Source organism: Gouania willdenowi, chromosome 10 (assembly GCF_900634775.1).
Source record: "Gouania willdenowi chromosome 10, fGouWil2.1, whole genome shotgun sequence".
NCBI lineage: Eukaryota > Metazoa > Chordata > Actinopteri > Blenniiformes > Gobiesocidae > Gouania > Gouania willdenowi.
Genome location: NC_041053.1, coordinates 18256821 through 18283341, shown reverse-complemented (window position 1 = coordinate 18283341; position 26521 = coordinate 18256821). Strand labels below are relative to the sequence as shown.

The 26521-nt window shown below is 40.5% G+C and overlaps 1 long non-coding RNA gene across 1 annotated transcript; it reads right to left on the bottom strand.

Moving 5' to 3' along the window:
* Window positions 1-13722: 13722 nt before the first annotated feature.
* Window positions 13723-26297, bottom strand: LOC114471374 (uncharacterized). The gene is made up of 5 exons (XR_003674964.1): window positions 26079-26297; window positions 14456-14539; window positions 14299-14376; window positions 14153-14206; window positions 13723-14026 (listed from the first exon to the last, which is right to left on the bottom strand). It is a non-coding gene; the product is annotated as an uncharacterized LOC114471374 (long non-coding RNA).
* Window positions 26298-26521: the final 224 nt, after the last annotated feature.

Below are 26521 nucleotides of genomic sequence, written 5' to 3'. Positions count from 1 at the left end.
TATATATGTCAGGCCAGGTCCAGTGGGCTGACATTACCTGTTATTTGGATGTTGACTCACTAGTCTGTCCAACACCAAGGGTCAGGTTCACAGTATTGACCTCAAGCTCAAATGTACAGAATAACTCAGTGACCATGGACAGCAGTATGAAGAGTGCGGGGATCGTGGATAAGACAGAATCTAGTTGAACTACTGCTGAGGCATGAAATCAGTCATCTGTTTGAACTACTCTAACCACATAATTTTAGGATTCCAGTCTTCTGAATGTGATGGATGACAGACCAGATTTAGATCAATGTGATTAAACATACAGAATTACAAATTAGCAGCATGTCCATTGAGCCTGGCTTTATCACATGAACATGCACTTTTTCTTTTCTTCATTGCTATCTGCCCTTTCAGAGACATCAGGGCTGCAGTAAGTCAGGGGTGAAATGTGTGATTGTCCTCTTACACCTTTCCTGAAGCTTTCTCTCTCTGGAGTCTGTCTGCCTCTGCTGGTGAAGTTTGATGGAGTGGTAAACACGGTGTTATCTGTCACCCTGCAACCAGACTCCCCATCATCCTCCTGTGGCTGTGTGGCCTGTGAGGAGAGCTATGTCGTATGCATCCCTGCAACTGATGACAAAACTTCAGGGAGTGAGGACCAGCTTTAAAGACCTAAAGAGGATGACCACTGGGGTCTGTCAGTCTTGAGAACACAGCTACAACTACAGCTGGTTATACCTAGAGACCTGTACTACAAAGCTAGATAAGTATATCCAGGATATCTCTCACCTAGCCAAACATTCTCTGTCAGATAGCCCCTATCTTACAAAGCACACTATCAACATGTTTACTTTGAGCCTGACTACATTTGCACTCCAGTGAAGGGGGGGGGGGATTGCAGGTCAGACTAATCACGAGCAGGCAAACTGTGGAGACTTGTCAGAATTGAGGAATATTTCTTTACAAATTGAAGAATTAAAATCAACAATTTAGTTAAAAATAATACTGTTACAGCAGTAAAAACAGGAAGGAAGGAATGCAGGAATCAATGACTGCAATGCTTAACTGACTCGCTGCCAATATATACATCAATTGTGTTTTTCAACAGGGGTTGCTAGGAGACAGTGTGACGGTGTTCTCCCGTGAATATCAGCCTTGTACTATGAAGTAGTGACCAACTGGTGCCATGTAGGTGGCAGCAGTGCACCTTCTGATGAGAGATTAGCCATGATGCTCACCATCAGCGGGGAGGGAGAAGCCAGGGAAGAGGCAAAAAATGGCACTACAAAGGTACAGTGTTTGAAATAACGGCATTATGTAACGGCATTTTTTATTTCAGTAACGGGGTTACAACGCCGTTATCGTTACCGAATGTTAAATGCGGTGCGTTACATGCATTGATTGAATAAACTGTTATCCGAAAGCATCCCCGGCTTCTTACTCAGCTGTAGTGAGGAGGTGAGTTAAAAACAAGGTGAGCGATAATGATTGGCTTAGGCGGCATCATGTTTCATTTCATAGTAGCCAATCAGAGCCAATGTTTTTACACCGTGCCAACATGAGGAGGTAGGTTAAAAACAAGGTGAGCAATTATGATTGGCCAAGGTGGCGTCATGTGTCATGGTAGCCAATCAGAGCCAGTGTTTTTACACATGTGACAGCACACACACACACACACACTGCAGATTTAATTGTGATCAAAGGCAAGAATGTGCATGTGAAGTGTACATTATATCCAGGAGTGAAAACTTTGTCGCCATCCGTTGTAAGCAACTCAAATTTTTTTTTTTTTTTTTTTTTTTTTTTTTTTCCTTGTCTGCACATGCTGTCGAAGGTTAACACTACAAGAAGTGCAATCTTTTAACAGCAATGCATATTTTATTATTGCAATTAAATAAATGTATTTATTTCATTGCATAATTGTGACCATCACCAGCTCTCCCTAGGGAAGGGTAAGAAATACTTTATTAAAGGGAGGATGTAAAAGAGAGAGGGCAGTGTTACACCAAGGTGAGGGGTTGGAGGGGGGTGGGGAAGTTAACAGGGAAGAGGGATACAAGATAGGATATAGAATGGGTGGGGAATATTTGTTAGGTTTTAAGTGATGCGATGTGAAATTGTGGTTGTGTATATTGTGCTTATTGTTGTGTTGTCAAGCCAGTTTGGTGACCAGTGTGCGGTTTAGGAATAATGGTGGTGGCTGTGAACAGAGGAAGAGGTGAGTGGAAATTCCATAAAACAGGTATTTGGGAACAACGTGTCTAAGGTTGAGCCCAGTATGAGTGTTATCCCACAGCCCAAGGCCAGTGCATCCATGACAAATGTATTTCCAAGAACCGCCACTGCAAAACCCAAGAGCCGCCCCCGGGCCCGAAGAAGCAGTCAGGCCAGCAGCAAGAGCAGGCAGCCTAAGGGCCCCCGGCGACCACCCCACGGCCAAGCAGCCCCCGAACGCCCTCAAGATCCCAAGCCGAGAGGCAGCCATCGCCCCCCCCATACACACCCGAGAAAGCCCCAAGGAGCCAAGGACCCAGCGCACCACGCCACCGATCCCACCCCCAACCCCCAGACCCCCCACCAGCGCCCCAGACCAACGGGAGCCCCCCAAACCCAACCCAACAGGATGGCGGGCGCAAGAGCAAAGGAGGAGGAGGGGGGGAGGACGAGACAGGGGGACAGGGAGCAGGAGGAAGGAGCGGCAGGGGAGCACGCAGGGCCCCAGCCCCAGAGACCAACCAGATGCGTATGCAAGGGGCAACAGCGCCAAATCAAACAGCCCCGGGACCTCGTGAACACCCAGAAGGAATGCACACCCGTGCCGAGGCAACAAGACACCCCGGCAACCCACCCCAGCCATCCCGGCCAAGACCACCCCAGAGGCCCAAGGCGGCCCAGGCCTACAGTTGGGCTAGTGCGTTAGTGAAGAGTGGTGCTGGCAGTCGCTTGCAGGCTAGATCATCAACTCAACTCAAATTTAATGAAGCACCTCATGACACATGCATCTAAATAAACTGAATTATTTGACATATAGCAACTTTTTTTTTCAGTAACGCAAATAGTTACACTACTTTCCTTGATAATGAGTTACTTTTATTATAGAGTAATTCAGTTACTCACTCAGTTACTTTTTGGAACAAGTAGTGAGTAACTATAACTAAATGCTTTTTTAAAGTAACGTTCCCAACACTGCAAAGGTATATTGTGAAGTATCCTCCCAACAGCTCACAACAGTTCACACTCAAGCATAGCATGTGTGGACCTAAGTGGAATATTGAGAGTGTCGCAATCGTGAGAGAAGACGATCAACAACCCAGGCTAAATAGGTTGACTCAGCATGACGGGAGGAGGAAGTTGCATGTGTGGGAACTGAGGGTGGGGGAGACTTGGAGGAAGGCCAAAACACAGTAAGGAAATATACAACTCTGACCCAGATAGCAAAATAATAACAATGTTGCCATCAAAGTGTTGTTTTATAGAAGGAAACCAATGTTGAGGTGTCACTAAAGCAAAAAAAAAAAAAAAGAAAAAATGCTTCAAAGTCACACGACAGGTTTTTTCAGAAAAAGCCTTTTTTCCCTCAGCTTTTCGTCAGAAACTGGTGTTTTGTCTGAAACTTGCCTCTATTCATCAGCTGATTACGGAACAACGAAACAAGCTAGAAAAAAAAAAATTTCTAATGAAAGTGGAGAGTCTAATCTTTCAGAATCTGGTGATTTTGGATTTTTATAGTACAAAATATTCTGTCTTTAAAAATCAGTCAAAATGCTCTAAAATGCCTGGCATTGAGGGGGTAGCTGTTCTGAAAATGGCTGGCAGTGAATGAGTTAAATTAGTGAGATTATACAGTACATTGTTCATCAAAGAAAACACTGTTAATTTTCACTTTATTAAAGCACAGACCTTGTCTGGGGATCTGATGCTGCGTTCATGCAGCTCAGCCTACATCATCAGGGGGACAATATTTGTATTTTATACAGCCTGTATTATCTTACAGGACTGAAGTACTCTCTGCGTTGCCACAGAATGCATGAATTAATTAATTAATTTATGGGTCTGAAAGCACCTGATACAGGATGGCTTTATCAGCTGACTAATGTATATCAGTCATCAGATCAAAATTTATATGTTCCCTATCGGATGTCATCGGTAGATGAAATTGATGACTACATATTCTCTCTACTGTCAACTGTTTCATCAGATTCATGCAGCAACATGTCCACAGAACAACACACCTTTTCTTGGGCAGGTCGTTTTCCAAGAGAACTGATTGGTCAGGATGCAGGACTTTCATACTCGCTCAGATTTTATCCTCTTCACAACCTGGTCCCGACCAGGGACATGGTTTAAAAGACATCTTTCAAATGGGAGAAAAAGGTCACCAAGTTCAGGTTAGCTCACACACACAATGCAAGACCTCAGTTTTTGCTGAGTCTCATCAGAGTGCACCAGCATCTTGAAACTTATTTTCCTTCATTTTCCACAGCTGCATGTCAGCTCCTAAAGAGCCTCTCCACCGTCTATAGAACAGCAAGTCCCTTCAAAGGTTTTCACACTCTCGGTTCAAAGAGAGCATCTTCCCCTCTACACATCAGCCACTTTGCTGTAATATGGCGACACCAGCAGAGGAGGGAGGGTGCTGGTGTCTCTCTTAAAAGCAAAGAGGATGGAAGTAATTACAGAAAGTGAAATCACAGTCATTATAGTCACTGCATCTTTCCCATTCTATGTGGTTTCCTCCTGCAGGTTGTGATGCTCACAGAGGCCCTGAGAGCATATGTAACCCGTCTGTGTGTGTGTGGGAGTCTGTGAGACTGTTTCCATAGATCACTGCTGAATACGCTCTCAGTGGACTCCTGTGAAATTTGTGTATGTTGGATGATGTAATCTAAAGGCCTTATGTTTGTGTGTTTGTGATTCTCCCTCTCCGTCTCATCTAATTACTATGAATCTGTTACTTTGATTCAAATTTATATTGTATTGCTGTTCATGCAGTCAGAGGAATGATGAGTAAATTGTGTAGCTGTACATCCAATAGTAAATTGGACACATTTTGATTTATTTCCAGTCTTAAACTTTTATTTTATGTACATATGTTTTGTTAATAAGTCATCAGTATTTTTTTTTTGTTTTAGACTAGTTACGTACTTCCAATTTGCTGCATTTATTTGTTCTATTCTAACTTCTGGTTAAACACTTCCTTGTGGATTTTTTAACCTCCGTCATCTTCACTTTTCTTCATGTATTTCTACTTCTGTTGTGGCTTTTGTACTGTGTTACAAGCTTTCAAGGACATCGTAATCCCCCCCTTACACCAATTTACCCGAGCACAAAATTACGCACTGACTGAATGAAGAACGTTCGGATTATTTTCATTTTTTATTTTTTTTAATTTAGCATTTTCATATTAACATTTTCCAATAGGAATGCCATGCTTTTTTGTGCACTTTTAGTCACCGTGCCTCTGTTTGCATTTGCAACGAGACTTTAGTTTTAGTCGTGTGAAATAAGTATAGTCGGCACAATCTATGACAAAGAATGTAATTGTAAACCAAATTATGACAGTGAGGTAAAATTCCATTAGAGTCTAACAATGAAATAGTGAAGTTATTAAAGCATTCTTTTAGGTACACAATATGCACAATACCAGCATCATTAACATTGGACTTTCAGTAACAACCAAAATATGTTAGCATCAATCACTCCTCATATCACACCCTAACTCCCTCTTCCCTGTTCTTCCCCACTCATCAGGATGTAACAGTGTGTGTATGTGTGTGTGTGCGTGTGTGTGTGGGTGTGTGTGTGTGTGTGTGTGTGTGCGTGTGTGTGTGTGAACTCTGAAACTGAAGTAAAGCATCATGAAATAAACTTGCAGAAGGTTAAATAGATGCTTTTAACAACAGAAAGTCCTGAAAATGCATGTGATGAATCAGCCCTCATGTATCAAAGGGTGACATCTCGTGGTGAGAGCCTGTTGCACTGCATTACCAAGTCTGCTCACATTCAGCTGTTTTCGTCACGTTCTGTAGCAAAGATCAAAGCCGAGGCTCTAAATGACCCCCCCACACTTGATAATTATAATAAATATTTCACATTCAGTGTAATCTGCGTGATTTGAGAAGGACCATCAGGTACTTTGCCAGCACTCAAGATCAAGCAAGTGGAAATAAGCCATGTGAGGATTTTCTGAGATCCTCTTATTATGCATGTTCACTCACACAGGCCACATGTTCTTTATGAGTGAGCAAAGTGTTGTCCTGAGTGAGCTGTAGTATTTAATAATCAGTCCATTTGCAGTTGTGTCATATCAGCAGAGTTCCAGCCTACCTGCCAAACAGGCTGACCTCAGACGTGTATCCTTCACTCAGAGGAGCAGAACACATTTACAGGAGACAGATGTTACTTACCAAATGGTATGACAGCTGGGAATCCAGGAGAGATAACGGCCCTGTTGGGGTGCAGATGAATGAAGTGTGGATGCTGTTGGAGCTGTTGATGGTTGCTAAGGGAGGAACATGTGAGAGTTTGTTCAACATGAAGCAGAACGAACTACAACAAGACTCATGGATGAACGTATATAGACACGTACATGTCGATGTACTTCTCTGTAAAAGCTCCAAAGCTCTTTGGGTGAAAAGCTCTCCTTGTTGATGTTAATCCCCTTTCCAGATGTGCAACACATAAAGAGGTTGCTGTCAGCACTTTATCCAAAACCGCTTGGAGGAGGTCATCATCCTGCCACTCATCCCACCTGTCAATCACAGAGCTGTGCACATCATCTGTTCCCAGTCTTAATCTCAGACTAAAGAGTGTTATGAGATACATACTTCAAGTTCTGAGCAAACTGATATATAGTGCACCATGATGGATGATGGAAAATAGGTTTAAATGCTGAAATCTTTGGCTGGTCGTGTTTGATTCCAGGTAGTACCTTGTCTCTGTTTAGCTGAACTGTTCTTCTTTGCTTTTCTTATGTACTATGTGTCCTAACAGTCATATAAAAGACATACTCAACAGATGTGGATCTTACGCCTGTGTTTTTTGAACGTCTCGTATTGAAAAAAAGTCCTTACAACACATGTTTTAGGGCCGCAAAAATGTGATTGTATCTGATCCGAGAGCCACATGATCAACATTCAAGTCAGCATTTAGAATAATGACCAATCGGTGCATTTTTTTTTCCTTTGTCTTTGTCTGTGGTTTTGATGCTTTCTCAGGTTTTAGTCAGTTTGTGTGTTTTAGGGATCATTGTGTGTGTTTTTGTCATTTATGTTCTTGTTTTAATTGCCTGTATTTTTCTGTCATTGTCTGCATTTTAAATGTTGATTTGTGCATTTTTTAGGGTCTCTTTCTGTATTTTTGTTTAGTTTATTTTGGTAGTTTTGTATATTTTCCTGTCATTTTGTCAAGTTTTGTAAGTTTGTGTCTTTGGAGCTACTCTGAAACATGTTGTTTTGTGTGTTTTGAAGTTATTTTGTTTAAGTGGTTGTTGTGTCTCTTTGTTGTCATTTTATGTTTTATGAGTCTACTTTGTGCATTTTGTTGCTGATGTGTGTGTTTTGGAAGTTATTTTGTGTATTATGTTGGGCTTCATATTCCTTCCAACTTCTTGAATTATAATTTTTGGGGATTTGCTTTGGGGGACGCAAACAATTTGACTGAGGGCCACATGTGGTCCCCAGGGCGCCTGTTGCCTATGTTTGCTCTACAAAATGAACAATTCTTTTTACATTGATTATTCAAGTATTAAAATGTGTTTTACTGCTTATAAATATTGATTCAAGCTAGCACTATGTTTAAAAAGGAGAGAAAAAGTTGTCTCCAAATTGTATTGGTTTAGAGCGGCAAGGTGAAGGATGTTGGTGGTCAAGGTAAAGAACACGGATTCAAATGTCCAAGTTTATGGTGGTTTATTTCGCTGTAGTCTGCAAAGTGATATAACCAACGTCTATCAGTATAGTAGATGCCACACATCATGTAAACTACTTTGAAATTAGCAATATCAAAGGACAACAGTATTCATTTAATATTCAACACTTATAATATTACAAAGCAAATGACATCACATGTAGCTTCATTAACACACTGGCATAACACAATGTTAGCTCCAGCACAACTTAAATAATAACATCTTCAAACTACTGACTTCAGCATTTTAACATCATCTCACTCACCTTCTGTCATTTACACTCAGTGATAAACCAAGGAGTAGAGATGAATGGAGTGAAAAGGCAAAAGAAAATACTCTCTATGGAGCTGCAACAGCTGAAACATGTCAGTTTCTTCCTCTTCTTTTTGGGTTTTATGGCAGTTGGCAAACTAAAAAGTGCATTACCGCCACCTACTGGGTTCAACGTGGACCAGATCTGGTCCACGTAGAATCCAGTAGGTGGCGGTAATGCACTTTTTAGTTTGCCTCCATTCATCTCTACTCCTTGCAAAAAATAAATAATAAAATAAAGTGAATTAACTTTTTCATGATTTTCTAATTATATGACCAGCAACTGTAAATGTAATGCAATAAACAGTAAACAATACATCAAGGGTGGGCTTTCTAACACAGCCGCCCACGACTGTCTGCACAGACAGTCGAATCCAGTGTTGAAAGGCCACTCAGACAAGTGGATCTTTGGATTCATTCGGACGAGCTACTGGCCGAATGTATGTCTGACCTTTGACTTCAATGGCAGCGGTCCAGATGCGTCCATCAGCTCCAGGGTAAGTAGCAGTCACTTTCCCAACAGACCATAAAGCTCTCAGGAGCTGAGGATCCACAATAAGCACCACTTGGTTTGATTCAAGGTGTTTCCCGTTTCTCTGCTACTTCTGTCTCCCCTGGAGGCTGGGTAAACAGTGACTGATGAATCTGGTCCAAAAGCGGGGAACAAGAACTTGGCTGTGCCTCCATCTGCCATTCCCAAGGGTGTCACAGCTTGAGGAAGTGATGCATCACAGTGTCCACACAGGTGTGATAGGATCTGGATCGACTATACCAGATGAAACGTAGCCGAGGGGCTTAGCATTTAGGATGCCTTCTTCTTCCGGGAGGACTGTCTGTAGCACGGACTCAGGTAATGTCTGCTCTTTAAGTACTACCTTGACAGCAGTCTTCACAGACCTCACTTCTGTTTCCCATGCTCCCCCAAAATGAGGAACACTGGGGGGATTGAAACAGAACTCAATCTGCTGATTTGCCATCTGTTCCTTTAAAAGAGGAGCCATGTTCTCAAAGGGAAGCTCTCGAGCCCCACCAACAAAGTTTGTGCTGTTGATGAAACGGTGGAGAGACATAAGAAAGGCAGTGGTATCAAAACACTCTAAGTGGTCTAGTTGCACACAACTGGTTGTCAGACATTTAAAGACAATGCCCCAAATCTTCTCTGTTTGACACCCCAACTTCACTGTGAAGGGCCCGAAACAATCTACACCTGTTAAATAGAAGGGTGGCGTATATAGGTGAAGACGAGCAGCCATTTTAGGGACAGAAGGATTGGCATGCCATGCCTGACACTGCATGCAATGACTTTGCTGCCTCTTGACTGCTTCCCTCCTTCGCAATATCCAAAACCGACAACAAAGTTCAGCCAGCACTCTTTCCCAACCAGGATGCAGGAGGGTTTCATCAAAATCCTGGATGATTAGATTGGTTAAGGGATGCTCTGGATCTAATAAGACCGGTGTCTAGTTCTAGCTGCTCTGCCCTTCGTAACCTCCCCCCGACTTGAATGAGCCCTGCATCCTTGTCATACTCAGGAGATCGAGAGCCCAAACGACTTGAGGTTGGCAAGGGTCGGTCAGAGATGAGCGCTTTGATCTCTTCTGGGAATGACTCCATCTGTGCTCGTTTTAGGAGGAGATTTTCAGCTTTGATGTAGTCAGTTGCTTGGTGGAGTAATTCAGAGTGTGGATCAGCCGCCCCGTGTAGGGAGTGCACTGTTGCCTGCATGAAGTCCTTCCATGTAGAGAACATGCTGATCCTGGAGTGTTGAGAACAGGAGTCGACAGTCACATGTCCACAGACGGAGGATTTCTTAAGCTCGCTATTATCCGCCTCCGGATAGGATGATGGGTTAGTTGGCCAATAATCATCAGTGTTATGTAGGAAGGCAGGACCTTGGTGTCAGCAGTGCGGTCCAGACAACTCCTTTAGGGTCTTGCCCCTATTGATGTCATCAGCAGTGTTGTTCTTAGTATCAACTTACCTCCAGTTGGCCACGTCTGTGAGACTCTGTATCTCTCCCACTTGTGTGCCCACGAAGACCTTATAGTGGCAAGATTCTGACTTGAGCCAGTGTAGAACTGTTGTGGAATCTGACCAGAGAATGGTCTTCCTGATGGGTAAGGTGATCAGTTTGAAGAAAGCTAGCTAGTTGAGCACCTGTGAGTGCAGCACTCAACTCTAGGTGTGGCATAGATAATTGCTTCTTTGGCATAACAGGAGATCTAGCATGGACAAAGGAAATGTGCACTTGTTTCTCGGCGTCTTTGGTTTGTAGATGGGCAACCAATCTCTAGGCTCTCTCAGAAGCTCTACCTGCTATACGCTTTGCTTGGGATTTCATATGAAGCCAGGAACTCAGATCAGGTAAGGAATAGGTTTGGTCAGTACCTGTTCAGAGAACACCTTGGTTCAGGCAATATTCCACAAACCCATCACAATAGCTTGGCGGCATCTTACTCAGCACTCTATCAACATGTGATCCACATCTTAGTTTGTAGCCATTCTGTCCCTCCAGGGTCCATAGAATGCCTACTAGAGTTTGGATGGACAATGCAAACTCATCAAAGGCCTCCGAGTCTCCAAACCTTAGCTCACTTCGGATGAGCTAACAAGGTTGACCATACTTGTCTTGTAAAGCCTGCATGGCTGTCATGTATGGCCTTGGATCATGCAAGTAGGCTCTGAAGAGCACTCTGTAACTTTCAAGGAGCACCTGATACTTATACTGCTCACTCAGGTGCAGATGATTATTCAGTAGGTTGTCCAGGGCCATACTCAGTAGAACAAAGTCACTTTCTTTACCACTTTCAAAGAAAGGGATCATAGGTTTTGGAATGCCAGAGTACATGATACTGGGTAGGGAACACATCAGCTACCTGTGGTTGAGGCAAAGCTAAAGTGGAGGTCCGGACAGGACGGGTGAGGGCTGGACCGGATGGGTGATACTGTGTTGGATGAACCAGATGCAAAGTTGGAGAAGAGTAGTAGTTCACTGGTGCTGGACTCGAAGGCAGGGATACTGGAGGAGGAGCAGGATTTTGTGGCTGACGCAGAGATGGATAAGGCACAGAGGGCCGAGCCACATGTGACACTGGAAGCTAAGCCTGAGGGAGAGGAGCTGCATGTTGGGCTGGAGGTACAGTCACAGGTGAGGGAGTCACTTGGTGTGCCGAAGGTGGAGGTACAGGTTCTAGAGGTGGGTCCACAATATGATCTGGTGCGCACGATGAGGATCTGGTACCATAAGAGTCCCTGGCTTTCTCTTTCAGGAAAGAAGTAACTGTTTTAGCTATTTCAAGCTCATTATCTCTTTTCTTTAGCTGCATCTCTAGCTCTCTGATTAATGTATCTTGTGTTCTGATGGTTTCCTCTTACAGCTGTTGGACCTGTCTGGCTTGAAGTCGCCGACAATCAGGTTCTATTCGTTTGTCCCCTTCTAAATTCTGATGTAACTCCTTGAGCTCCATCAACTTCACTCGCTCTTCAAGCTGTGCTTTTTCCAGTTCCGAGAGAACATTGGAGGGGAATCTACTCATGGATGAGCGAGATGACCGTGTTGACCTGGAGGCGGCACTCCTCTGAGATGAGTTTGTTCTCCCACGACATGATGGCTGATGGTAGATTACTCGTGTGGTGTGGGTTTTGTCCTTCTGAAGGGAGTGTTGCAAACACATACTCTGCCAAGTAGGCTGGGGGATGTCTCTCTCTCTCTCTGTAAAGGCACGGTGGGGTGCAGCCTCAGTCTGTACATCTGCAGGTTCCATACCTTAATTAATGCTCAATCCGGTTCAAAGGACCATACAAAGAAGAGGAAAAGTTGTCTCCAAATTGTACTGGTTTAGAGCGGCAAGGTGAAAGATGTTGGTCCTCAAGGTAAAGAACACGGCTACAGATGTCCAAGTTTATGGTGGTTTATCTTGCTGTGGTCTGCAAAGTGACATAACAAACGTCTATCAGTATAGTAGATGCCACACATCATGTAAACTACTCTAAAATTAGCAACATCAAAGTAAAACAGTATTCATTCAATATTCAACACTTACAAATCATATCACTAAGCAAATAACATCACATGTGGCTGTCAAAAAAATTAAGTAGCTTCATTAACACACGAGTATAACATAAAGTTAGCTCCAGCACAACTTGAATAATAACATCTGTACTATCTACTAACTTTAGCATTTTAACATCATCTCATTCACCTTCTGTCATTTACACACAGTGATAAACCAAGGAGTAGAGATGAATGGAGTGAAAAGGCAAGGGAAAATACTCTCTATGGAGCTGCATCAGCTGAAGCATGTCCTCTTACAACTGCATTTAGCACATTCATGCGCCAGTGATGCATTCACAATGTCGGACAACTATTGTGCTTTCAAAGAAAAACAGAGTATAAATGAATGAAACATTAAACTTATTGCAATAAACAGTAAACAATACATCAAGTGTGGGCTTTCTAAAAATGTTTATTTGAGGTTGTTAAAGCTCCAGCTAACCAGAGGAGGACACTGTGCCAAACTGTGCTAAGGGAGATCAGTTTGCATGTTATCCCTTACATGTAGGTTCACCCAGAGTATGTGAGTCTTTATTCGGACTGTAAGAGTTCATGTGTCTGTGACTGACTGACTGTCTGTCTGTCTGTATGATGACCCTGCAATAGAATCATGGCAACCTGTCCACCCCACCTTGCACCTTTAATCTAAATTGTTTTCAGCAGACCTTGCAACAAAGGGAAAGATAAATAAAGGCATTATAATAAAGTAACAAAAGTTAGAGGTGTTCAAAATTAGCGTTTTGTCAATATCCAATATTGTCCAATTAATAAAATCAGAGAAATCAGGAGGGTCCTGCACTTCATGGATTGTATTTTATGGTATAAAATAATGATATATTTATCCTTTATATGTGTTGTTGTTGTTGTTGTTGTTGTTTCTGGTTTGTTTTTTATTTTTATTTGCACCGACTACCAAATTAAATTCCTTGTACTGTTTTTAAACTGTACTTGGCAAATAAAAAAACTTTTATGATTCTGAAAAGGTGCTGTTTTAAAAAAAAAAATACATTAAACATGTTTTATGTTATATATTTCCAGCACAGGTACCTTTTTTTGATTTTTCAGTATGGATGGAAAGATCTCTGGTAGCAAGTATTGCTACTTGTGGTGATTTAGTCTGGTGGTTTATGAAAGAAAAACATGAAGATGTGTCAAGAAAAGATAGAAAAGGACAAAGTGGTTAAAAAAAAAATTGGTAAACCAGTACCAATGTCAAATACGGCAAATGTCGTCATATTATGACACTTAAGTCATCCAAGTAAAACATTGGTTTCGTCGTACTTTATCAACAATAAAACCGAATAATAAAATATTGTATTTAGTGATTTCTCTGGGGGCTGCTTACATGAATGAAATGGGAACATTTTCAGACTCCAGCACATTTCTGCTTTCCTTCTCCTGACTCTCTCCTGCATGCGTTCTCAGAAAAACTTGTAGTTGAGAAATAAATAAAGAACAATTCACTTAATGACATTGCTTTATTGTCAGTAGACATTCATCAGGTATCGTCACGTAACTAACAGCACAATGAGAAAGCTTCATCCCCACTAATGGATGTGTGTGTGTCTGTGTGTGCATGTGCGTTTAAAATCAATGCGGTGTCTTGTGTTTTTCAAACCTTATTTGCTATTAATGTTCTATAATGAAACCAATATCCACATTATTTGTTTCATATGTACATGTGTTGATCTTCATGATGACAGGACAATGATTGTTCACTTCAGCTCTTCAGTGGAGGCCGTGGGTGTCTCATCAGGAATCTCCTGGAACACACAGAGAAGAAAAGCTTGATTTTTCTAACTATAATAGAACCTCCAGGGACACCAGAAGCATGACATAATTATGGTTATTATTTTCTATCTTCAAACATCCCTGTGCACACAGCTCACCTTCACTCTCTCCAGTTCAGGCCTCCCAGGGAGTGACTTTTGGGACGCAAAGGTCTGTCGGATAAAACAGCACAAGCAGCCAAATAGGTTGGGACAAATAGGAAAAAATATGTTCTCTATAGGATGTCTGATGAAGACCTGCTCACCCTCTTTGAATGCTGTGTCTCCTCTATAGATTTGGACCTGTTCTTCAACTGCCTCTGGGGAGAGGTGGAGGTGGGAGACTGGAGAGAGAAAGACAAAGATGTCGTTAAGTTAAAGGCCTAAATGAGTCCAATAACTTTAATATGTTACTACAAGCACCTCGCTGGTCTTTTGTTCCATTGCCTCAGAGGATTCACTTTAGATGGAGATCACCTTGTGCTTGTTCAAACACCGACTGTGCAACTATTTAAAAAATGACAAACACAAAACAGCATTATATGTTTGCAGACAATATCAATGCATGAGGCTGTATCTTCTCAGAATGGTTACACTGGGAAAACCAAGCTCGGTGGGTTCATTCATACTTAATGTGTGGACAAATTTAAAACAATCCGTGGGTAATCACATCAGACCATGGTCTGACATTTAATAAGAAATCAATACAGAGCAGGTTTATGTGTAGTTATAGTTTCTTCCCAGTAGAGAGCGTATCTGACTCAGGAATACAATAAATACAGGAGCCCAGCATTCTCACAATCATATCCATTACCAGAGGTGTAAAGTACTGCTATATTCTACTCAAGTACAAGTACTGCTACTTAATTGAATTTGTACTCAAGTACAAATACAAGTAAGTCATACATAAAATACTCAAGTACAAGTAAAAAGTACCTAAATTAAAAAGTACTCAGAGTAAAAGTTACTAGTTACTTTCATCCCCCCCATGTTTATTTTTGGTAATACATTTTGTCACGGTTCCCTTGCATACAGTAAACATCTCATGTATAAACTTAAGAAGGAAGAAACCAAATCTACCACAATTGGAACTTAATGTATTTTGCACAAATGCATTTGTATAAAATAAAAGGTTTGCCAAAATGTACACTTCCTTTTTAAAGAAAACACCGATGAAGTCAATTTAAAAAAAAAAAGAAGAAGAAGAAGAAGTTGTCAGGCTCTAAGTATAGCTATTTATGGCAGTGCCACATCCAATGTGTCATGTGGGTCCCAACATAATAGGTATAAACAACAACCTGAACCAAAAAAAGGTTTTGATCAGAAATGGCATGACTAAGAACAAATGTATTATATTCAATGTGCCTTTACAAGAGACTATTAAATGTAAATAGAAGAAAAAAATAATCACAAGAAATAATAATCTACTCGGTAACCGGTTGGTGTAGAAATGTAAGAAATTACTTTACTTCTTTTAAAAACGTACTTAGGTACAATTACTGATTTAGAAATATACTCAAAAAAGTACAAGTACCCATAAAAGCAACTAAATCACTGCAGCTCGAAGTCTTTCCACAACATCTGGCAGTGTGTTATCTGAATTGTGGATCATTCATCAGTCAGACACTGATGGTCCAGGAATTGAATGTCTTTGAACAATTTTGTGTTCACTGAAGATAAGATAATGCCTTAAAGTTCCTGCACAAAACACATTTCATCAATGTTTTTATGCACAGTCAAACTGAGACAGGAATATCAAAATGGAAGGAGGATCATTTATTTAGGAAGCCTGTCAATTTGGGCCCTTACAACCAGCATATATAACTAATTTCAATAATATTTTATCAATAAAAAAAACACTGCAATGTACTATAGAAAATACACAATATACTACACACCAGATCGTTATGGTTTGTTTTTATTTTTTTAATATTCCTATTGACTTCAACAGTAAGTCTTTCCAACTTCAATATTTATTTACTTTTTTCTTTAAAAAAATAATTATATCGTAATCGCAAGCCCATTCTAGTCTGTCATATCATATTGTAAACTCAGTGTATTGTCTCACCCCTAATAGATAGATAGATAGATAGATAGATAGATAGATAGATAGATAGATAGATAGATAGATAGATAGATAGATAGATAGATAGATAGATAACAATAGTATTCACTTACTCATTATTCCAAACTCAGGATTGATTTCTTAGATTTTGACATATCATTAATTCTGGCTGTAATGGCATACAATTCTGTGACACATTCTAAAGTGAGTGAATAAATTATTGGAAACATTTGGATGTGCAGACAGTAATAAATCATGTCACCTCTGATTGGTTGAAAGCCAAAAGGCCACAGTGAATACTTGGCAGAACTCGCAGCTTGAGCCTCAGCTGGTGTCAGGAGTCCTGGTGGCCAAAGACAAAACACCTCTAGGTATGTGCCAAAGTGTCACAGAAATACTTTACAGTGCAATGAACTCAGTGCTTCGATCAATGTCTGCTTGTATTTGTCAAACCCACACATTGTGCCACAAATAACAAGGCTGAGTTTAGATTCAGGGCCGTGGTTCGCCACATTGGAATTCACCATCCATGACAAACAGCTAAGAACCTGCAAGCTTAAAGGTTGCTATTTGATTTTATATTTTGGCAAATGTTTCTTAAATTCACCTTATTTACCCACAATTTATGGACATGCAGCTTCACTCTACATTAGGATCCTTCAGAAACTAACCTGTTTACTCCAAAAGCCTTGGCTATTTTGCTACTATTTATTTTCTTTTTATAGCAGGTCAGAGACAGACTTTGGTCGCAACAGAAGCACATTCTTACAATGCACATGAAAATAAAGATGGATTAGTTGTTTTGAATCAGATTTTTTTATAAAGCGTATGAACAGCGAAGTTCATCAGAGAGCTGTACACGAGACGAAATAAAACATCTTTGGTAACACGTCACATGAAGGCTGACATTACGCTGTCATTATTATAACATTACACCTGTCATTAGTATGAACAAGAGGTCGTGAAGGCTGTCATTAAGTTTCGTTAATTACCCTAAACCAGGGGTCACCAACATGGTGACAAAATCTGGTTTACTTGTATATATATATATATATATATAATTTTTAATCTGTAAATGTTTATTTTCACTGAAACATTGTGACAAACATTTTCAAAAGTCACAGATTAGTATAAGATGGTGATTAGATGTTGTTTTTTGTTCGTTCATTTGTTTGTTTTAAAAGTGGATTTAATGGTTAAATTGTACAAACATGTTACATGTAGAAACATGATTATTTCCCATGAAACCTAATGAAAATTAAACAACTGCATAAATTAGGAGAAATTCAGTGATGCATGTTGAAACTTTAAGTGAAAATGTGATAATTTAGTATTTAATAAGTGCTTTTTAAACTGATGGTAGCCCTTTGGACTATTCACTCACTTTGAAGTAGCTCGCAGTTTCAGAAAGGTTGGTGACCTTTTCAAACAAACCATTTCAGCAATGGTTGTCATGCATACAACCTTAAGAAAACTAACCTGAACCAACCAGACAACTCTAACAGCCTTTTTTTTCTCAAAAAAAAAAAAGCTTTAAAACTAGTTTTGATTTCTAAAACTGAGCACATTCTCACCCTGAGAGACTTTATATAAATAATTCAAGTTCTTGCCCGAGAAGTCATGAATGTTCACAAAGCCAACAGAAGACTCGGTGCTGCTGAAATGTAATGGTCCATTACTCAGAGCTCCTTCTCAGCCTGCTGTTCAGGAAGCATTCAAGCCAAGACTCATAAAGAATGAATGTGAGCTGATCAATGGGGGCTTGCTGGCTGACTGTGACAGCTGACATCAGATAACATGGTAGCATCACATTTGATGCCACAAGGATATGTGATATTAACAAGGCCCAGTAGGACTGACAGGACTGAGCTTTCTGCAGCAGAGGGAGTGACCTAATGTAGTGCTCACACAAGGCCAGCAGTCATACACATGTAGGACAGTCGGGTGCAGAAGGAAGCATACACGGAGTTTGCGGGGGTGATCAAAAGTTTTCATTTAAGTTTTCCCAAAATCATTCAAAAAAAAAAAATCTTTATATAATGTATATAATATAAACATAAGTGCCAACAACACAGTGACTAGAAAATTATAATAAAATGGGGATACAAAATTCAAAGGTTTACAAAATAAAAACCAAGTAAAAAGGTTTTAAAGGACCAGCAGCTGATGAACTTTGTTTGTTTACAACATGGCGGACACTGTGGTTGATCTGTTGACCCATTATGCTGCTTTCACACCGAAATGCATCTTCTGCGGCACCGGACGCATCTTCTGCGGCACCGGACGCATCTGCCGCACAAATGTTCGCTTCATATGCGTGTTTGAAGCAAAGCACCTTCCACCAGCGACACATGGTAAATGGTAAATGGACTTGATTTATATAGCACTTTATCACCACACTGAAGCAGTCTCAAAGCGCTTTACATATCAGCTCATTCACCCAATCACTCTCACATTCACACACCAGTGGGACAGGACTGCCATGCAAGGCGCTAGTCGACCACTGGGAGCAACTTAGGGTTCGGTGTCTTGCCCAAGGACACTTCGACACATAGTCAGGTACTGGGATCGAACCCCCAACCTCTCGATCAGAAGACGACCCTCTACCACCTGAGCCACGGTCGTATCGTGAACCCAGTATCGTGAATCGAATCGTATCGGGAGTTGAGTGAATCGTTACATCCCTAATTGATACATATAATTTATTGATATTAACTATTTATAGAGCTACTTAATCTTCAACGATTTACGTTAAAAAAAAATCTTTATGCAATGATATTATGACATCCCTGTTTCAATAAAGGATTTTTACACCTAAAGAGTGTCTCGGACCTTCAGGTTTGGCTGCCGCTGCTACTTTGAATTGTTTTTTAACATACAACTAGGTGAGTTTCACTGCCTGCTGAAGCGAGGAGCTGCGCTCTTTCTTCTGCTCTCCTAAACATAAACCACCAGTGCAAAAAGCCGGTGTGATTAGCGGCTAATGCTATCCAAGCTCAGTGGTGACTTTCAAAGAAGAAAACTACAGAGAGAACTTTTATATAGTGGTGTGCTTCTTGGAAAGTACCACATGTAATAGAGTTGTAGGGGTGTTTCTTTTTGTTTTTGTCAAGGTCTTTTTATTGTTACTTTTTCAATTATACATACATATAAACAAAAACATTAACATCAATGATTTTTCAATTAAGAACAGTGAAACATCCCCCTCCCCCACCCCATAGCTCCAGCTGAGCTATTGTCATGTTTTATAAACAATAAGGGTAAATTATAGAAAGTATATAAAATATACAAAATAAATATATGCATATGTACACAATACACACATGCCCACATATATGCATACATAAACTAAAAACAAATTGAAAAAAAAAAAAAAAATGAGTGAACAACAAAATAAATGTTACCCAAAAAGTAGTGGGATCATCAGCTGTAATTTACAGTATCCTTAGCTTCCATTTTCTCTATGTATGTGAGAAATTTTATATAGTGGTGTGCTTCTTGGAAAGTACCACATGTAATAGAGTTGTAGGGGTGTTTCTCAGCAAACACCCATTGGCTCTCAGTCCTCAACCGTCAGGTCACCTTGGTCTCCAGTTCCTGCATCAGGAAGAGTGCCAATGGGTGAGTCAAGGCTGATGAGATTGGAAGACCATTGGTCCATTGGGTTAATCCCATTGCTAACGGGTAAGGCAAGAAGTGCTTTTGTTGCCATGAATCCAGCCCTGGAAACACCAAATGAGGAGTCACCACAGAAGCTATATATTCACCTCAAAGATTTGTTCTGTAAATGGGTGGACTTTAATGCTGCCAGCAAGGAGGATATCTTGGAGAAGATGGTCTTGGAGCAGTATTTCAGTCCTCAATCCAAAAGTGAAGACCTGGGTCAGGGAACACAACCATGACACAGCAGCAGAGGCAGCAGGCACAAGGGCCCAGGGATCTACCACTACGCTGGACTACTACGCCAGGGGTAAGTCTGAGGGTGTGGTCAGGGGTGGTAGCTCCTCTCCTAGCCAACCTAGACTTACCACAACAGCACCTCAGGACAGCAGTGGTAATAGGACTCAGCCAGCAGATAAGGAACAAGTTGTCTGTTATAACTGTGGTGAGGCAGGCAATACATGCCCTTTTCCCCCCTTAAAAAGCAGAAAGCCACAAGTCTCTGTTTTGTTCCACAACCAGGTTTTTCTGTTCCTCCTGTAGGGCAGTCAGCCTCCCCTCTTACTACTGTACAGTTTAATGGCAGGCCTCACACAGCCCTGTTAGATACGAGTTGTTCCCAGTCCCTTGTTCAGTCTCATCTTGTCCCTAGGGAGTTGTGGAGTGAGGGAGATACATTTCCAGTCATCTCTGTCCATGGACATGGGGAACAGGTCCCTACAGCAGAGATTTACATTGAGGCTAATTGGCAGGCTTACTTAATAAAAGTTGGAGTTGTTTCAGAGTTGCCATATCCCTTGCTCCTAGAGACAGATCTTCCTGTCCTTTTTGATCTCCTCCGCCAGGGAAAGGAAGGAATTTGTGGAGCAGTAACTCGTGCAAAAGTAAAGCAAGGTAGAGTAGACCCTGTCTCTTTGCCAAGGTCACACTTTGCAATGGAGGAAGTGTCAGAACAAATTCCTTCTCCACACACATCAGACAGTCAGACAGGTACTCTGCAGCTTATGCCATTCTATGGGGAAGAGATAACATCAGAACATGGAGCCACAGAGGAGGACAGGTTGGACAGATGCAGGCAGCAGGTGGGGGAATTTATTTTGGAGCAGTCAGAGGAGACTGACCTACCTAAGCAGCAGCGTGAAGACTCCACTCTTGAGCAGTGTTTTAAAGAAACAGAGAAAGACCCTCAGAGAGCAGTTTGCTATAGAGAACAACCTTCTTTACAGACTTAATGATTTTGGCAAGCAGCTAGTCCTTCACAAATCCTGTAGAGATGAAGTTCTGCGGTTAGGTCACACAGTTCCTTGGGCAGGTCATTGAGCCTTCATGAAAACCTTCATGTGCATTTCCAAGAGGTGTTACTGGCCAGGTATGTACAGTCAAGTGAAAGACTTTTGGAAAACCTGCTCAGAGTGCCAGCTAACAATGTATTGCTCCAGTCCCGCTTGTACTACTTCATGTCATAGGTACCTCTTTTGAACGCATAGGAGTGGATGTAGTTGATCCAGTTGAGAGGAGTCAGACAGGTAACAAGTTTATCTTGGTCATTACTGACTATGCAACCAGATATCCAGAAGCTATTCCTTTGAGAGAGGTGACAGCTAAACAGGTAGCCTCAGTCTTACTAAAACTGTTCTCTCATGTCGGAATTCCCAGAGAGGTCTTAACAGACCAAAGTCCCAACTTCATGGGTCGCACACTCTTCCAGGCCTATCAGATGTTAGGGATAAGAAGAGTAAGGACAACCCCCTACCACCCTCAGACTGATGGCTTGTGTGAATCAGATGCTGGTTGGAATGACAAGAAAATTTGTGTCTGAAACTGGAAAGGACTGGGACAAATGGTTACCATTTCTATAAATAAATACAATTTGATTGCATTTTTGGAACCTTTGACAACTTTTTGAGCTCACCCACTAGGCCATTCTTACAAACTGCCAGCAAGTCTATCCCTCCATGTTAAAGTGTATATTGCATATTAAAGCACATGTATCGAGTGTTGTATGATATATCATGAAGAACATAATAAATAATAACACTGCTTAGTTTGAGCAACCTTACTCTCTCATTCGTTAAGTTAGGTTGCTGAACATTTCAAGCTGCATTTTGGATTTATTTTGGCAGGTCCATAATACAGCTTTCAAAACCTGTTATACAGAAATGAAAAAAAATAAATAAATAAAAACAGTTAGATTGGTACATTTGTTTTCATTCCTTGTTTGTGAAGCAATATATATATATATATATATATATATATCTACTTTTTTTTTTTTTGCTGCCTATGGAAGGAAGCTGAACTCCAACATTATACTTCTGATAAGTGCACAGCACTTCAAAGGACAAAGGAGAGATGTCTCAGCGATTCACTGCATGCTGAATGATAATGGTAAAGTGCCATTGGATGGTTGAACATCACCTCACTTTGAATTTAGCCAAGTGTTTAATGTTATGTTCTGATGACCTGCATTGGTGGAAGTTGTTCCACTTTTGAAGCAAAGGTGGAAAAGCCCGGCAGCCAGTGTTGGGATCAATTCCCTTTTTCAATTACAATTACGTATTCAAATATTCATGTTCAACAACATTTTTTATGTAATTTTTCCCTGGAAGACAGGATATATGGATAGCCACTATCCATATAGTTGCCGTATCAAAATACCGACATTCTATCCGTATAGAGAAGAGATAAAACTGCACCAGTAAAACATGAACTAAATAAAAGTTGCTGAAGTTTCCAGTGCAGTTACATTATGAGAGGAAACAATATAGTGAATGTGATTTTTTTTTCACACATTATGACGTTTTGGTGATGTAGTTACTTGAAATATAATCTGGTGTTCTATTTTAAAAAGTAACCTGATATTTCATTGCAGAATACGTGCTTAATTTCCTGTTTAACTTCATTTGCTCTGTGTTGATTGATGCGTCATGCTACGGTGTCCGCCAGAAATAGAAGCCCTGCATATAACTGGCGGAGGGCACCGGACTACCGCAGCTGGGAAGGAGCAAACACGCATCACAGCGGACCCGGTGGAAATTAACACATAGACTAAAGTGAAAACCTATCAGCTCCGGTGGCGCTGCAGAGACATAATGCAGCGGCGCCACATTCAGTGGAAATTAGGGGTAAGACGATACGTACGTGTACTTCGGTAACCGTACCAATAGCACTGGGGGTTGCCGATACGGCAACCGTACAAATAGATGAGTTATTTCATCTACAATGATATACACCAGGGGTCTGCAACCTGCAGCTCTGGAGCCTCATGTGGCTCTTTGATTCTTTTGCAATGGCTTCCTGTAGCTTTAAAAAAATTATTATTATATAATTCTAATAATGAATTGTTATTTCTTACAGAGGGTATTGGTGATTAATGACACTAACTTCAAATAAAATTATGATAAAACAATTGGTTAACCTAAAAATAAATCGCGTTGTGCAATAACTCTGCCACCTTCATACTTCAACTCCTGCAACCTCTACAGACCATCAACTTTCCTTGCACTTGAGGCTAATCTTAAATTTTAAATCCCTTGAAAGATAACTAAACTAACAAAAAGACTATTCTGGAAGAAAATAGAGACTGTATTTGTATGGGGAAAGATTTATTTAATTGCCAACCTGCCACTTTAATATACATGCTTGATATATTGCAAGAAATTAGCAGTTAGCATGTGTTGACAGACATGATCTTGTGTTATCAAATTCAAGTTATTTTTTAGCTCATAAAAGTATTCGATATTATTTTAACTGTATTGAATGTTACACACTGCATTGTCTTCATTGAGATGGTATCTTTTTGATTGCGGAAGGACTTTAATCCAGTCGAGATTAGGTAAAATGGCTCTTTTGTGAGTAAAGGTTGCAGACCCCTGATATATACTATCTTTTTATATTGATACTAGGGATGTAACGATTAATCGTAAGGCAGTTAAAAATCGATTCATAGGTATCACGGTTGATATCGATTTTCTGAAAATTGAATCGCAGTACTTTTTTTAACCAGCAGAGGGCGCTATCCACAAGTGTAGGCGGCGGGCGGAGTCTGCTAATACTTTCTTTCTGGCTGCCTTCTACTCTTAAATATGTTAATAAATGATTCATTACCCCCTTAGCACTGAAAGAATATCTGTAATATTACTTGAATATCTGTAAAAGTCATGTTTTTCTATTAGCTCTGTCTGCTAGCATAGCTCTCTTCTTCACTGCAAGATATCCGCATGCCAACCGACCACTGGGTTACCAGCGCCCTCTGCTGGTCCAATCAAATATGACGTAAATTAGTGCAATCACAGTTTTTTTTTTTTTAAAGTCCAATTGTTAAGGCACAAAATACATTTTCAGTTGCACTTTTAAAAGAAAAAGAACTATTATGCAGTTTTGCATTGTTTATTATAGAACCAGAATTTAAATTAATAGGCTTCATTTTCATTTGTATTATTCCTTTATTTATTTCATTCAAGATTTATTTTTAGTTAAATTGCATTGTTTTGAATAGTTTATCAAGGAATTCTTTTGACAATGAAAAATAAAAGGAAAATAATACAGTATTTTCTCGTTTTTTTCCCCCCAAAAAAATTTGTCTACAGTCCCATTTTGTAAAATAAATCGTGAGAATGGCAAATGGACTTGATTTATATAGCGCTTTATCACCACACTGAAGCAGACCCAAAGCGCTTTACATATCAGCTCATTCACCCAATCACTCTCACATTCACACACCAGTGGGACAGGACTGCCATGCAGGGTTCAGTGTCTTGCCCAAGGACACTTCGACACATAGTCAGGTACTGGGATCGAACCCCCAACCTCTCAATCAGAAGACGACCCTCTACCACCTGAGCCACGGTCGTATCGTGAACCCAGTATCGTGAATCGAATCGTATCGGGAGTTGAGTGAATCGTTACATCCCTAATTGATACATATAATTTATTGATATTAACTATTTATAGAGCTACTTAATCTTCAACGATTTACGTTAAAAAAAATCTTTATGCAATGATATTATGACATCCCTGTTTCAATAAAGGATTTTTACACCTAAAGAGTGTCTCGGACCTTCAGGTTTGGCTGCCGCTGCTACTTTGAATTGTTTTTTAACATACTGGAGAGGCAGCCCACTGATTCCTTTCTTCAAAAGCATTATTTTTTACTCCGTAATTAAATTTTAATCGATTTTATTGAAAGATATACAGATAATTATTTCTGTGAGCGCGTCTGTTCTGAGGAAGGCAAAGTGAGATTGTTAACTGGTCCTAAGGTTTGGTGATGTTTAACAAAAGGAAAAAAAAGTATTAGATAACCTGAAAAGGTGTTACTCAGACAACTGAAGTCTAGGACAATTCACATCATAAAAAGCACTTCATCATCTTATTTTGCACCCAAGGCTCTGACCACTGTTGAAATGTCCTGGAGACGAATGATGATGTTCGGTGTTCCTTTGCAGTTCTACAAAAAATTAATGACAATGTCCGGCTGTGACCCTCTCAGCTAGAAGCCTATAGAATAGGTCAACTCACTCAATCTATCATAAAAGCCAATGCACACTCAGACAGATGTGCTCCTTTGTTGAAGCTGTGTAATTACATGGGCGGTCACAGCACAGACAGGCATGCAGAGGTGGTTGGAGCACCGAGGGGAGTGTGTGGGCAGTAACTCTACTAAAAGCTAAGCGAGGCCTTTAAAGACATCAACAGCATTCAGGACATTTTGTTCTGTAATTGGTCATCTGCTCAGCCTTGGGAAGAAGTGACATATCAAAGTGTCTGGATAGATTCAAAAACAGATCTTAACCATTTTATACAGCTCACCATTACTTGACTACACTTTGAACTGTTTTACAGTTAGGAAATACAAAAATCAAGTTGCTAAAATAAAAAGCATGTTTGGTTCAAAGTGTGAAATGCAATAAAGCTTAAAATGCATTGCAATGGGTTTTTGCTTTCCACCAAGTATACATTCCTTAGCTGAACTCTAAGGAGGCTCACTGAGCTCCCTGAAACACTTCAGACATTCATCATCTATGCTTATCTCTCTGTTGTAGGGGCAAATCCATGAAGTAAAGCTCCAAATCAACACTGAAAACTGGGATGGAGAGAAAGAAGCGGCAGTATGAAAAAGAAAAAAAAAATCATCTTTATCATAAATAAGATGATGAAGAGGTTTATCACAAGACAGCTTAAGGCACTTATCAGGTACAGTGAAGCATGATGAAAAAATGACGAGAGAGAGATAGGGGGAGTAGTAAAGCACATATTGTGAACATGCAAAGCAATACCTCCCCTAAATGACAGATCAAATGCTAGGAGTAAATGCACACATACCTTCTTCCTCCCTTTTTCCCCCTTCGTCTTCCTCCTCTGCTAGTGCAGCAAATGTGCAGCAGAGTAGATGGCACTCCTCATCTCACTGCTGCTATGGTGTCTGGGAGAGAACACCCCTCTCTACCCATTCATAGCTCACAGACGCACCGCTCACACAACCATGGAGTCACACAAACATGCAAAGGACCAGGTGTGCTGCATTTAGCTCTGTGTGCTGACAACTATGGCATTGGCAGAAGGTTGCATTATGAAGACTATGCAGTCTTTATAATGCAGCTGTTTATCCCTTTAAAACATTCAGGTTCAAGATGGATGTGTGAGATGTTTGTCTACAAGCAGCAAAAATCATCCATGTGAATGTCGACATTTTCATAACACAAAAAATTAGATTATTTTGGATTCAATGCCAGGATGAAAACAGAGAAAAAAAGCAAACCCATACC